Source organism: Gossypium hirsutum, chromosome A04 (assembly GCF_007990345.1).
Source record: "Gossypium hirsutum isolate 1008001.06 chromosome A04, Gossypium_hirsutum_v2.1, whole genome shotgun sequence".
Classification (NCBI taxonomy): Eukaryota; Viridiplantae; Streptophyta; class Magnoliopsida; order Malvales; family Malvaceae; genus Gossypium; species Gossypium hirsutum.
In genome coordinates this window covers 54,252,743-54,267,991 of record NC_053427.1, presented here as the reverse complement: position 1 = coordinate 54,267,991, position 15,249 = coordinate 54,252,743, and the positions used below count along the sequence as shown (strand labels likewise).

General features: G+C 33.8%; 1 non-coding gene across 1 annotated transcript; it reads left to right on the top strand.

Moving 5' to 3' along the window:
* The first annotated feature begins 394 nt into the window (after positions 1-394).
* Positions 395-500, top strand: LOC121228410 (small nucleolar RNA R71). Its single transcript, XR_005925986.1, has one exon. It is a non-coding gene; the product is annotated as a small nucleolar RNA R71 (small nucleolar RNA).
* The last annotated feature ends 14,749 nt before the right edge of the window (positions 501-15,249 follow it).

Sequence of the window (15,249 nt, the reverse complement as noted above, 5' to 3'; positions counted from 1 at the left end):
ATTTTGAGATCTAAAGTTATTGTTACCCATATAGTTGACTTGTTCCTCTTTAATTGTGGGATTGAAGGATGTATGCACACCTCCTCCATTTGAGTCACACCTCATTACTGGATGTACCTGCGTAGAACCAAATAAACCATCAATTTTTTTATTGAGAAGTTCTACCTGATTTGACAGCATAGTAACTGAGTTGACATTATAAATGTCAGTTGTTTTCGTTGGCTTTGTCCTCATAACTAGCCACTGATAGTTATTCAGTGACATCTCCTCTATAAACTCATAGGCATCTTCCGGTATTTTATTGTTGATGGTTCCTCCAGCAGTCGCATCAACCATTTACCAAGTCGAGCGATTCAGACCATTGTGGAATGTTTGAACTTGAAGCCAAAGCGGTAACCCATGGTGAGGGCACCTTCTTAGTAAGTCCTTGTATCCCTCCCATGCATCATAAAGTGTTTCTAAATCCATTTGCACAAAAGAAGAGATATCATTGTGTAATTTAGTTGTTTTAGCCGACGAAAAGTATTTTAGTAAAAACTATTCGGTCATTTGTTCCCAAGTAGTGATAGACCCTCGTGGTAACAAGTTCAACCACTGTTTAGCTTTGTTTCTCAGTGAAAAAGGAAATAACTGAAGACGAATGGCATCATCAGAAACGACATTGATTTTAAATGTATCGCAAAATTCCAAAAAGTTTGCTAAGTGAGCATTGGGATCTTCAACCTGCAAACCATCAAGCTGAACAAACTGCAGTGTCATTTGAATTGTGTTAGGTTTCAGTTCAAAAGTATCTGCAGCTACAGCCGGTTTAGCTATGCTAGATTCAGTTCATGTTAGAGAAGGTTTAGCATAATCATACGTAGTACGTGGAGCAGGATTTTGATTAACCACAATTGTGGGAGGTAGTTGATTGCCTTGGTTTTCAGCCATCTCTTCGATTGGAGGTTGAGTATTGTCTTCTTGCTCGTTCTCTGTGTATCTTAAGGTGCGCCTTATTTCTCTTTGTTTTTTACAAACTATACGATCGATTTCTTCGTCAAAAAGTAATGGACCTAATGGGTTTTTTCTAGTCATAAACTATAAAAACCTGCTAAGAGAAAGAAAAAGTAAATTAATAAATAATTAAATTAAATTAAATTAAATTAAATTGCAAGAAAAATAAATGGCTAAAGTAATAAAAATTTAGCGTTCCTAATATTTTAGTTCCCTGGCAATGGCGCCAAAAACTTGATCGCATGATTCGTAAAAAGTAATAAATATTTATAATGAAGATCAAACCTAGACTAACTATTATCACGACGAAAAGGCAAGCGCACCTATCGAACAATAGTATAGTAATGACAAGACTTGGATATCGTACCCAAGGGAACCAAAAGTACTAGTAATGATTGTCTTTTTATTATCTAGCCTAAGAATAATGGGGTTTTGTTTTAATTTAACTAATTATCTAAAATAAGAACGCACAAAGAAAAGAGTTGAGGAATTGCTTTTGGGAAATTCGATTGACTTGAGACAATAGCTAAGGAAAAATCCACCTAGACTTTACTTGTTATTATGGCTCCGAATCGGATGATTTATTCATTCAACTTGTTCCGTAGAGATCCCTAAGTTATGTTATTATCCCTATTCAAGACTAATAACGTCTAGTCCATAGATTGAATAACCGAGACTTTTCTCTAATTAACACTCTAGGGTTGCATTAACTCGATCTATGGATCCCCTTATTAGGTTTCACCCTAATCTGGTAAAATCTTGTCACCCTATTTCTAGGCGCGCAATCAACTCCGCTTAATTATGACAAAAGTACTCTTAGACAGGGTCTATTCCTCCTCTGAATAAGAGCATGTCTTGAATCAGTATCCTGGGATATCAAAACAAGAATTAAGAACAAGTTAAATATTTATCATACGATTCAAAAAATAATAACAAGATTCGTCTTAGGTTTCATTCCCCTTAGGTATTTAGGGGATTTAGTTCATAACTAAATAAGAAAACATCTCAGAAGAATAAAGAGTACAAAACATAAAGAAAACCCAAAACTCCTGAAGGGAAATTGAGGAGTGATCTTCAGTCTTGATAATGAATCCGGCTTCTCAGATGGATCAATCAGCTTCCTTGGGGTAATTCATTACCCCCTATTCTCCGTCTCCTTTTTCTCCTCTTATAGGGTGTATTTATAGGCTTTGGAATGCCTAGAAGCCCTCAAAAGTGGCCTTTTCTGAATTGAACTTAACTTGGGCTCGGTAGGGACAGCCCGTGTGACACGCCCGTGTGAGTCGTGCTCCAATTTTGCTAGATTGACACGATGGTGTGGTCTACCCGTGTAAGGAGGTCCAGGCCGTGTTGATTTCGTACTTTGGTCCATTTTCTCCATTTTTGGCCCGTTTCTCGTTCCTTTCGCTCTCCTATGCTCTCCTAAGTATAAAACATTAAATTAAAGCATTATAAGTATCAAATTCATGAATTCTAATGAGAAATCATCCATAAAATGCATTAAACATGGGGTAAAAATGTGTATAATTTATGGTTTATCATCAACCAATACAATAATCTTAGTAACACGTCTCTTGTATCCAATGAATTCATATAGTTCAAACGGGACTCGGTAACAATACAATATATCATTAAGACATTTATATTTCAAGTATTTCAATTATACACATTCAATTCAAAAATTACAAGTAGAAAAAAGTACGATTCTAATTATACGAACTTACCTATATTTGCTCGTATAACCGTCGTCTACTCATCTACCTTTCAGTTTCCCCCGATCTAATTTCTGTATTTTATTATCTTGATCCATATGATATCAAATTAACTTATTCAAACTTTCATTCAATTCAATTTAGCCTAAAACATTTATTTTGGCTAAATTACAAATTTACCCCTGACTTTTGACTACTTTGTAATTTAGTCCTTAGCACATAAAATTGCAAATTCATGCAATTTAATATCAACCCATGTTTAGCTAAATTTCCTATATACTACTAGCAGCCCATGTTTTTCATTATTTCACACTTTTAACAACAATATTTTACAATTCACAATTTAATCCCTATTTTGCATTTTTGTCAAAAATCACTTTGTAAAACTTGTATATCCATCATTAAACCTTCATAATATATCATTAAACATTTAAATACTTAAGCATTCAACAATGGTATCATTTAAAATCTATAAAAATTTTAAAAATGAAAATACGAGCTAGCTAAATTAAGTTGCAACGAGCTCAAAAATGTAGAAATCATTTAAAACAGATCAAAAACCGTACCTTAATCAAAGATTGAAGCTGTTGAAACCATGGAAGCCTAATAAAAACCCTTATTTTATTTCTCAAATTCGGCAAGATGATGAATGATTTAACAAGATTTTTTATTTTGTTTTATTATTAATAACTTAATTAACTAAATTACCGATATAACCTTGTTAATATAATTTAAACATCATTAAAGCAATGTCCATGAATGTCCACTTACATTATAAATGGACTAATTACATAATAAGGACTTCCATATTAATAAACCATATCTATTTAATAGATTGAAACAATAGAACTCAAATTTTACGCGTTACGAGATTTAGTCCTTCTTACCAAATTAAGCGTTTAAATAGTAAAATTTCTTAATGAAACTTTCACATAATAATTCTATCATGCTGTAAATCCTAATAAAATAAAAAAATAAATATTTTTACTTTAGATTTGTAGTCCCAAAACCACTATTCCTATTTGACCTAAAAATGGGTTGTTATAGTGTGACTATTGTTTTGTAAATTTTGTAACTTTTTCCTAAACTTTCCAAATTGTTTCCAATTTAGTCTCAAATCGCTTCTAAGGTAATTTTAGGGCCTCAAGGCTTGATTAAGGGATGATATGTACGTCAATGATTGTTTTATAATATGTTTATGATAATGTATGAAATGTATATTTAAATGTTCTATTTGTATGGTAATGCCCCATAATCCTATTTCGGTGACGGATTCAGGTTAGGGGTGTTACAGATATAAAGGAACCATGAGACTTCCATTGTTATCACAACACCAAATCTTTGGAGTCACAGAATTAAAACTGATCACCAACTTGGGAGTTGAATATTGAAAAACAACGCTACAGGTGAACTACTAATAAAGTCGCGACACTGATGTTTGGGTGTCGCGACACCAAGTGTTAAAGTCACAAAAATATGTTGTTAAAGTCATAACATATAAGAAAATCATCTATGTTGAAATATCTTAACCATTATGAAGCCTATTGGCTACACCGGGAGTGAAAGTCATGATACCCAAGTTGTCATACAAGTTTGAGAGTAAATAGTGTGTGAAGTCGCGACACTGGATCTTTGGTGTCGTGACATTAAGGCTCAATTAACTAAATTCTAAAGGGGTTTTTCTGTCAAAACAAGTTATGTAGGCTATGTGAAATGAGAGAAATTTCATCTAAGCTGTAATAACCCGATTTTGGGGCTAGTTGAAATAGTGGTCTCGAGACCACAAATTTAGAGTCAAAAAAATTATTTTATTATTATTTAGATGTTAAAGCATGTTTTTAAGAGTATATGAGAAATTTGGTGAAGAAATTTTAACGTTTGTGAGCCCAATTGCGAAAAAATGACTAAATCGCATAAAGTGAAAAAGTCCTAATTTGATAGCTAAAGGTGTTATTTTATTAGAGAATCAAAATTTGGGGATTTTAAAGGGAAATTAGACCCTTAAAAGAAAGCATAGTCGGCCATAGAGTCAAAGAGGAGACAAAATTTTCAAATTTGGTGAGTTAGGTGGCTTATTTTTTGACTAAAATAGAAATAAATAAATGAAGGATGATATCATCCCTTTTTCATCTTCTTTATCTACCAAAAATCAGCCATTAAATGGAGTTTGAAAGCTTAAAAATTTCAGCAACTTGAAGCACTCACAAGTAAGTGATTTCCATGTCCCTTGTTGATGATTTTTGTACTTTTGAGACACTTAAAGCATGAGCTTTCAAATGAGGGGTCTATTTTGCATAGTTGAAAGTATAGGGTTTTTACATGAGAGCATTTAGGCTGTTTTCTAAAATTTTATGGAAGAATATGAGTCTTGGATGTGACATAAACAGCTTTTGTGAAAGGTGTTAGCATGAAAACACCTAAAGGGACCATTTTGCATAAGTTGTAACATATATGAAAAATGTGTGAAATAGTGGGAATTTGGAGTTTCTATAAGAGTCAAAGAGGTTTGGCTAGTCTTTAGAAACAAAGAAATTCGATAAAATATAATTTTCGACTCGAGGGGTAAAATGGTCATTTTGCAAAAGTCTAGGGGTAAAATGGTCATTTAGCCCAACTGTGAATTGTTGAGTGCTTAGGTTGATAAAGTGACTTAATAAGTGCATGTTTTTTTTATTATAGATCAAGAAACATTGAGTCTGAACCTAGACTGGAAGAAAGCCAAGCAAACCGACTAAATCGGCTAGTCGCCATATTTTGTAATCCAAGGTAAGTTGCATGTAAATAATACAACTACATTGTTAATTATATGTGCTTGAATTATTATAGCATGAGTTTCTTGATTGTAAAATTTAGAATGTATAATGATAAATGAGATAGTAGAATTTCCGTTGAAACCTTAGGAAATAAACCGGATATTCATGCCATGACATTTGGGTCATTATTGTGTGAGCTAGTGTAAGACCATGTCTAGGACATGGCATCAGCATTGGGACGAGGGTTAGAGTAAGACATGTTTGGAACATGCGTTGGCCTCGAGACGTAAGCCAGTGTAAGACATGTCTAGACATCGGCTACAAAATGATAGTCAGTGTAAGACCATGTCTGGGACATGGCATCGACTTGAAATATGAGCTAGTGTAAGACCGTGTCTATGGCATGGCATTGGCACCTTACCCTATACTTGAGGCTTATGTAATATCCGGTAGTATTCCAAATGGTTCAATTGTGGAAGTTATGTTCTTAAACTAATGAGGAAAGTATAACTATGTTGTGAGTGGTATAGGTACCTAATCGGTACGTATGTGATATGAGCTGAATGTATAATATGTGACTTGTATGGATGGTAATGAGTAACTTATGCTTATGCCTACCTTGGTGTTATGATCATATTGATTATTGACAAATTGTTGTTGTATACTTACTTATATGCAACTTACTAAGCTTTTATGCTTACTCCATTTTCTTTCCATTTCCTTACAGTGCCGCCTAACTAGCTCAAGGATCACTGGAAGTTAGAGATATCGATCACACTATCAACCGAAGCATTCGGCATAGTTGGATTTATATTTTTGAATATGCTATGTATATGACCTAGACTTTATTATTTTATGTCATTGAGGTTTGGCCATATGTATTGGCTTGGGTTGGAAACCCTTCAATTTGTATCAAGCCTTGAATGATGGCTAACATTCATTTTGAATTTATCAAAGATGCATTATCATGGTTGAATGAATGTCTATTGTGGCTGACTTGGTTATAGGAATTATGCTTGTTTTGATATTGTTCGGTTTTTGTATGGAACTAAATATGTAAGGGTGGCAATGGGGCTTGGTAAATAGCCTTATAGTGTCCACACGGGTAGGCCACGTGTGTCTAGGCCGTGAGTGACATATGACTAGTCCCTTGGTTGTGTAGTCCAGCCGTGTGTCCCCTGCACGTAAACATTTTAAGTCAGTATGCATGATAATAAACACACGAGCAAAGACACAGCCATGTGTCTCAACCGTGTGAAGGGCAAGGCCTAGCACACGGGCATGTGCCTTGGCTGTGTGACATTTTGGGGTTGCTGATGTCAAAAACAGAATGTCCATGTTTTTGTACATGGGCTAGTACATGGGCGTGTTGTGGCCGTGTGAAGGACACAGGCCATGTAATATCCCGAATTAGGGCCTAATCGGAATAGTGGTTTCGTGACCATAAATCCGAGATAGAAATAATTATTTTATAATTATTTTGATGATTATGATATTATTTCATGATTGTGTGAAAGTTTCGTGATGAAATTCTATGCCTAAAGTGCTTAAATTGAAAGTAGGGACTAAATCGAAAAAGTTGCAAAACTTGCATTCTAGAAGTTTTTTGTATGAAATTGTTTTGGAATATTAATGAGGAGGTCTTAAATAGCAATTTGACCAATTTTAAGTTCATGGACAAAATTAGGACATGGAAGGAATTTTTGGATAGTTTAGTAGTAAGGGTATTTTGGTCATTTAGTTATTAAAATGAATTAAAAACAAAATTAAAAGCCAATTTTTGTCCATCTTCTTCATTAGGCCGAAATTTCAAGGGTTCTCCATAGCTAGGGTTTGTTTCAAGCTTCCAAGCTCCATAGTAAGTGATTCCAAGCCCCGTTTTTAATGTTCTTTACGTTTTTAGAATCCCGGTAGCTCGATTAAGCTTATGTTAGCAATAATTCAACCTAGGGTTTATATTTGGAAAAATACCCATAGGTGAAATTTGTGTATTTTGATGTTTTATGATAGAATATGGGGTTTTAAATTATGTTAGACAACTTTTAGTACTCGAATTTAAGCAAAAACGAGTAAAAGGGCTTAATCGGTAAAAATACCTAATAGTCAAAGTACATGTTAGAGTGAGAATTTGATGTTGCCATAGAAGAGAAAAGTGATCAGCATGGTGTAAAACATAAGAATAAGGAATAAAGTTTAACCATGAGCCTAGGGGAAAAAATGTAAATATGCAAAAGTTTAGGGGCAAAATTGTAATTTTGCCAAAATTTGAGTTAAGGATTAATTTGATAATGTGAGTATTAAATGAGCTAAATGTGTTATTTTAGATCAAGAAAGACGTGGAATCGACCTCAATCGAGGAAAAGAAAAGATTGTGGACTAAATTGCAAAATCTTTATATTTTGCTACCAAGGTAAGTTCATGTGTAAATGTAGTAACATAATTGTCATTTTAACCAATTTAATGTTGTTTATTTGATATGATGCTGATTATTATCATGAAATATTATGCTTTGTGGTTATTGTTGAATAATATGTAATTATGTGATTTACTTGATGAGTATGAACTATCACCGAAGTACCGATTTCGATATTCCGTGGAAGACAGCAAAGATGTGTGATCGAGGAAAACGCCCGTTTGAACCTTAGGAATAGATTAGGATACAAGTGACATGTCACTAGGATGGTTGAGCATCCGAACTCGTTGAGTTGAGTCCGAGTTCACTTATGGATGCGAATGTCCGAACTCGTTGAGTTGAGTCCGAGTTCGTGAAATGTAACTAGGCATCCGAACTCGTTGAGTTGAGTCCGAGTTCACTTATGGATGCGAACGCCCGAGCTCGTTGAGTTGAGTCCGAGTTCACTTATGGGCGGGTTACATGGTAGCTTGATTACATATGAGGCTCTTATATGCAAATTATCCACGTATCCGAATTATATTTCGATGTGTTCAACGGGTAAAGTTTTACTCAAATGGAGGAATACTCGAGATGAAAAGAGACGTATTGGTAAGTGATGAGAAATGGATATTTTGGACAGGTATGTATTTAACCCTCGGGTTGAGTGTTGATTACAACCACGATAAGGTAATAAGATGATGGAAAATGATTAAAAAATGTGATAAGTGTGTTGATGATATATGCTAATGTTGATTAGTTTGATTGTTTGTTATGTTATTTATTATTTACATATGAACTTACTAAGCATTTATGCTTACTCCCTCCTTCTTACTCATTGTAGTTTTGGACAAGCCAGTTCAGGAGTCGGGATAGGTTGAAGGCTCAGTCACACTATCAGGAAGATTTTTGGTAAATGGCTTGTAAATTTAAGTATGGCATGTATAGCAATATACTTATTTTGTGTAAATGATCTTATGATATGGTGACAGAATGGTTGAGAAAATATTTGATAATGATAAATTATGAAAATAGTAAGTTTAGATTATGTTTGATGTTAAGGAAAATTATTAAGATACTTAGTGCATAAAAACTCATAAGAGGGATGAAATTTGCCATAAACAGAATACTGCAGCAACACTGACGCGAGTTTGAAAATTTACTAAAAATCATAGCAATTTAATTTGGTGATGGACTACATATCAAATTGAAGCTTATTATGTCTAGTGTCACATGAAAAAAATGAAACAGGTAAAGGAATTATATGTTAGAAGATATTTGAATTTTAGGGAAATAGGTTCATAGCAGTTTCTGAATCCCCTATTCCTACTTTATCAATTCACCATAAATTGTAAAGATATAATTAGGTGGTGTATTTTATATCCTTAGAATCCTTATTAAGTCTAGTTTTAGGAGAAACAAACCTCATAGTCATATGAATTTTTTACAGAGATAAATTTGGTTCGTAGTAAACGGAGGTCAGACCAGTCAAGTCCTGAAACAGGGGTAACTTTAACTAATAAACTGTACTAATTGGCCCAACCAAAAATTTTATAAAAAAATTAGTAGATAGGTATAGGAGTCTAGATTCAGGGAAAATTTACGGATCTTGGTTTCGAGTTTCGTAACTTGAGATATGATTTTTCTTGTGACTGTGACGCAAGTAGCTTAAAAGCTGTGAATGTAGAAACAAATAATCCAAAGTTCTAAAAATGTTAAATTAAGCTTAGTAACACCTCATACTCGACTCCGGCGACGGTCTCGGGCGTGGGGGGGTTACAAGCCAGGCACATGGGCATGTGCTAGGCAATGCGAAAACCCCTGTAGGTGTGCTTTTAGAATAAATTCCACATGAGTGAAGGACACAGGCCTTTCCTATATTGCTTAGGCCGTGTGAGCCACACGAGCCAACAACACAACCATGTGGAATTGGCCACACGGGCGTGTGCCCCTATTTCAAGTGACATTTTTTCTATAGTTGGCAAAGGTACCTGAGTTGGTTCTGAGTGATTTATGATGTGTGTTTTGAGCCTCGAAGGCCCATAATATGGATATGTTGATAAGTTTGAGAGAGGTTTAAATTTTTCCAAGTCTTGGAGACTCGAAAATGGTTGTAAGCATTAGTTTAAGTGGGGTAACGCCTCAAATTCCATCACGGTGTAGGATACGGGTATAGGGTGTTACATAAGCTCGGTCAACATTAAAAGTAGTATAAATGGTACTTTATAGAAATCTTTGGGGAGTTCTTTTTCTTACCTTTTTCTTTACTTTTCAATTTTTAGGTTAAAGACTTTAGATGGCTTCCATTATCATTGAAGCTTGGTTGCACATTTTCTTTTCTTAATTTTTGTTATTTTCTTTTCCTGCACTTCAAATAAAAGTAGATGCTATCAATTTTTCTTCATTAAAAGTTGCAATCAAATCAACAGATGAAGGATTTTACATTCTCTTCATCACAATTGAAAAAATAAGGATTTCAACAGATATAAAATGAGAACTTCTAAACCTCTTTAAATTTTAACTATTTAAATAAATTGGAAATAAAGTGGGTTTGGTTTGATTAAGATGAATCGAAATTAATTTTCCTTGGAAATTGATTAACTAAAGTGTTTGAGCAATTAACTTAAAGTTTAAGGATTCAATCAAATAATTGCACTAAATGAATAGTAATCAAAACCTGGAATCAAAACTCGAGGTAAAAATTTAGATAAGGAAAATTGAGAGGAAACCTTATTATAACACCCCTTACCCATGTTTGACGCCGGAACAGGGTACGAGGCATTACCGGACTTAATCACTAATCATCGTATAAAAACCAATTCATAATTTCACTCTAATTTAAAACTTTTTCAAACACATTCAAGTTGTCCCTTAAAAAGAGCTTACAAAGCCCATATCATGCTTTAATTCAACCACACACATAGGCAAGCATGCACATTCATAAATTGCATCATTTAATTAACAACATAATCAAGACTATCTACATTAAATGACTTTATACAATAGAGACCTTCAAATAACATAGGTCAGTATTTAAATCCAATTCCTAGCAACTTAATAACAATTAAATGAGTCTCCATACATGCCAAAGACTTAAAATACTTTAAAACCTTTATATATCGATCAATAGTTTGATAGTGTTATTTAACCTCCGGCGACCTCCAACTCGCGCTAACATCTGTGACACTATAGGAAAAAGGAAAGGAAGGGAGTAAGCATTATAGCTTAGTAAGTAAGTATGCAAATATTAATAAAAAATACATTATCATACTTTAAATAAAGTCACAATATGTTTCCGGAATATTGCCATCACAAAGGCACATACTTTCACTATTACAATCATAAACAGGTTCAAAATAAGCTGTATTGCAGAGTAGTAGAAACTAAATTATTTATTTCTGGAGCTACAGAACTCCAAATTACAAACCATTAATTTTCCTTGAACTTAGATTCACATATTCTTACCATAAAATTTTCAGAATTTTTGATCTAGAGAATTAGTACAGTTTATTCATTGAAGTTACCCCTATTTCACTGCTCAACTGTTCTGACCACTCTTCACTACAAATCAATTTTCTCCTTGTACAGAATTCAAAGAATGTTCTAGTTTATTTCATTTGAAGCTAGACTCATTAAGGATTTCAGGAATATAAATTATATCCCATAATTATTTTTGTACAATTTTTAATGATTTTTTCAAGCCAGAATAGGGGATCACATAGTCATTCTGAACCAGTCTCTCAAAAACTTTAATATCTCATAATATAGAATTCCTTTCTTGATCTGTTTCTGTTATATGAAAATAGACTCATTAAGCTCTAATTTGATATCTCATTCAGTCTCTGATTCAATTTCTACTATTTTTGGTAAACTTTTAGATTCACCTCACTGCAACTATCCAGAACAGTTTTATTGTCAATTTTGATCTTTCACACTTCAATTGTATTCATCACTTTCCCATAACAATCTTTCAAATTTCCAATCACATATCGAGCATATTGCTCATAAGTTACACATGTATATACTTACACTTATCATCACAAAGTCATACACAATTTCATTTAATCAATTTCCCAATTGAACTCTTCGGAATAATAGCATATACGCGATGGTATCGCACACAGCCCTCCTTTAAAATTGAAGCTCTCTTGTACACATAGTGGCCTTCACTTAGCACCACTCATGTGACCTAGCTCGATTGTACACATAATTTTGGCTCTCTTGTACACATGGTGAACACTTAGTGTGACAGCTCTAAATTGACCCTAGTCGGAAAGTGGTTTCGGGACCGCTAAACCGAGTCACTGAAGTATTTGAGTATAATATTTATTGTCTAAAATATGTGAATATGAGTGTGTGAAAGTTTTAAGCTTCGATTTAGTTAATTGCATGTGAATTTAGTTAATAGGACTTATGTGTGACACTTTTGAAATGTGATAGGTTAATCTATAAGGACCTATTAATGCATGTTATAAAAATGAGGGGTTTGCATGTCAAATTTCCATTTATAATAGGTTGTGGCCGGCCATGGTATGGGTCATGGATGAAAATATGTATTTTCTATTAGCATTATTAGTTTACAAAATAAAATAAGGAATTAAGAATAATAAAACATGTGGTAATGGGAGGAGAAACCAAAGTTGTCATCTTTGCTCCTCATTGCCGTGACTAGAAGAGAAAAAGCTTGGAAAAAATTCAGCTATGGTGGTTGGCTAAATCAAGGTAAGTTCAAGGATGATTCTTGGATTTCTAGCATTTTTTTTTGAGTTAGTCATTAAGCTCTTTGCTTAACCCATGACCAAATTTGAAATGGTATGGTGTCTTGAGCATTCGGCCATGGTAGGAAGTAGAAGAGAAATATGGTTGTTGTTCATGTTATTTGGATGAGAAATGGTAGTTAGGTGAAGTAGAGTCTAACAAATGAGCACATATGTGCATTAGTTGCTAAATGGAGAAAAAGCGGCTAACAAGTGTGTACTAAGGCCGAATATGATTTTGAATATTACTAAGTAATGTATGTGTTTTGAATTGATGGAATGGAGAGGATGCTTTAATTGTGTTATGAGCAATTATATGTTAAATTAAGGTTTGCTAAGCTAGCTATTAAGGTGAAGTGCAAATGTTAGTATTTGATTACTAGTGTATATATGTGTCTTAGCCGAGTTTTGAACTTGAAACAAAATGGTATTTAGTCAATACAAGTAACCATATTTGTAGAATGTATTAAGTATAGAGCTGATCATGGGCTGGGCGGCCTGCCTCGGCCCGAAGGCCCGCCCAAAAAATGGAAGGGTTTGGGTAAAAATATAGGCCCGAAAAATGGGCTTGGGCAAAAAAACGAGGCCCGTTTAGAAAACGGGCCGGGCCTCGGGTAAGGGTTTTTTGGCCCGGGTCCGGCCCGGCCCGGCCTGAATTATATATTAATAAATATTTTTTATTTTATTTTTAATTATTTTAAATTTTTAATATAACCATTTTTTATTATATTATTAATTTGTGTATTGTTTTAAGAATTGTTTTAGTATTATTTTTATTTGTTTTAATATTTATTTTTATGTTTTTAAATATATTTGATTTATTATATTTTTAAACTTTTTTTATTTAATGACATAAAAAAAATTTAATATGGGCCGGGCCGGGCCGGGCTCGGGCTTAGTAAGTTTATTTCGGGCCGGGCTTGGGCAAAATTTTAGGCCCATATTTCGGGCCGGGCCAGGCCCAGGCCTAGTAGATGGGCCTAAAAATTTATATGGGCCCAGCCCGAACCCGGCACGGCCTGGCCCATGATCACCTCTAATTAAGTATATAATCGGCCACATGAGTAAAATGAGTACTTGATGTTATATTATAATTATTAAGCTACAAAACATTGTACATGTTCGGCCAAGGTAAATTATTTGAGTAAAGTATATCTTGATGGTACATTTCGGCTAGTATAAAATGTATCAAAGCTATTTGTATAATGGTCTAATGTGACTTACCAAATATACAAATTTGAAAATGAAATGATGAGAGACTTAAGTGGGCAATTAATTCAAGTGAATTGGTTCTAAAATGTACATGGATGCCGTGTGACTATGTTTGATTTGGGAAGTAAATTGTTTGATTTAGCTCAAGAGCTTAGAGGATCAAAGTTGGATGGGGGAAAGGAAAAAGTGATCGAATAGCCGTTGAAATCGTTCGACAACATTAAGTTCTTAAGTAATTGAGTTTGATTCCTTTGAAAATTTTAAGTTTTAAAACGGGTTGAATATGAATTCTGTATATACGTTAAGGTCAATGACTTTTCTAAATGACGGCATATATGATATTATGTTTTAAATATGTGAATGAGAACTTTACAGAGTAAATTGTATAAATCTGCTACGGACAGCAGCAGTAGCGTGTTTTGGAAAAATTACCATAAATTGTGGGAGTTGAGATAAAGGCTGAATAAATTATGTAATTAAAGCTTGATGCGTCTAGTTTCGTATACAAGAAATCGTGTAAGTAAAGGGGTTGCCGATAATGAGATTTTCAAAGTTGTGTGAGACAGCGTCAGAATGGCTCCGAAATCCCCTGTTCAGTATTCGGAAAATCATTATAAATCGTACAAAAATGATTATAAGATAAAATTTTACGCTTAGACTCCTTAATGAGTCTAATTTCAAACAAAATAAACAAAAACACATTCTGAATTCTATACAATGAGAAATTAAATTCTTAGTGAAGAGTAGTTAGAATAGTCAAGCAGTAAAATAGGGGAAACTTTGAGAAAAATCTGGTATTGATTGGCCAAAAATTTTGAAAATTTTGTGGATAGAGGATATACGAGTCTATTTTCATGGAAAATTAGCGGCACATAATTTGGAATTTTGTAACCCCAGTTACAAATAATTTAACGACTGTTGCTCAGGAAAACAGCTTGTAGAGAATTTGTGGTTATGTTGTAAACATGGATAAAACTTGTTTTAGTTGCTCATAAGCTATTGATTAAACCCATACGTGAATTCTAAATTGTGATATTATAAAAAGATATATGAGTGTTAGATGGATCTTTGATATTAAAATTTGTGAAATTGTAAGTTTATAAGTATTCGAATATGAAATGATAGTATGGCTTGAAATTGAATTATTCATTGGGAAATGATAGATGTAGATTCAGCCAAGACAAAGTGAAAGTATATCTGGTATGTGAAGTATATTTGGATAATTGTGATGTGAATACATGAAAATTTATATTTTGATTTAGGATTTTATGTGATGGATGTCAATGTGTATATATGAGCTAAGGCCGAATGGCAAATGTGATGAATGTGAACATGCATTTGTGTGATAAGGCCGAATGGCCAATGTGATGAATGTGAACATGTACATATGTGATAAGGCCGAATGGCCAATGTGATGAATGTGAACATGC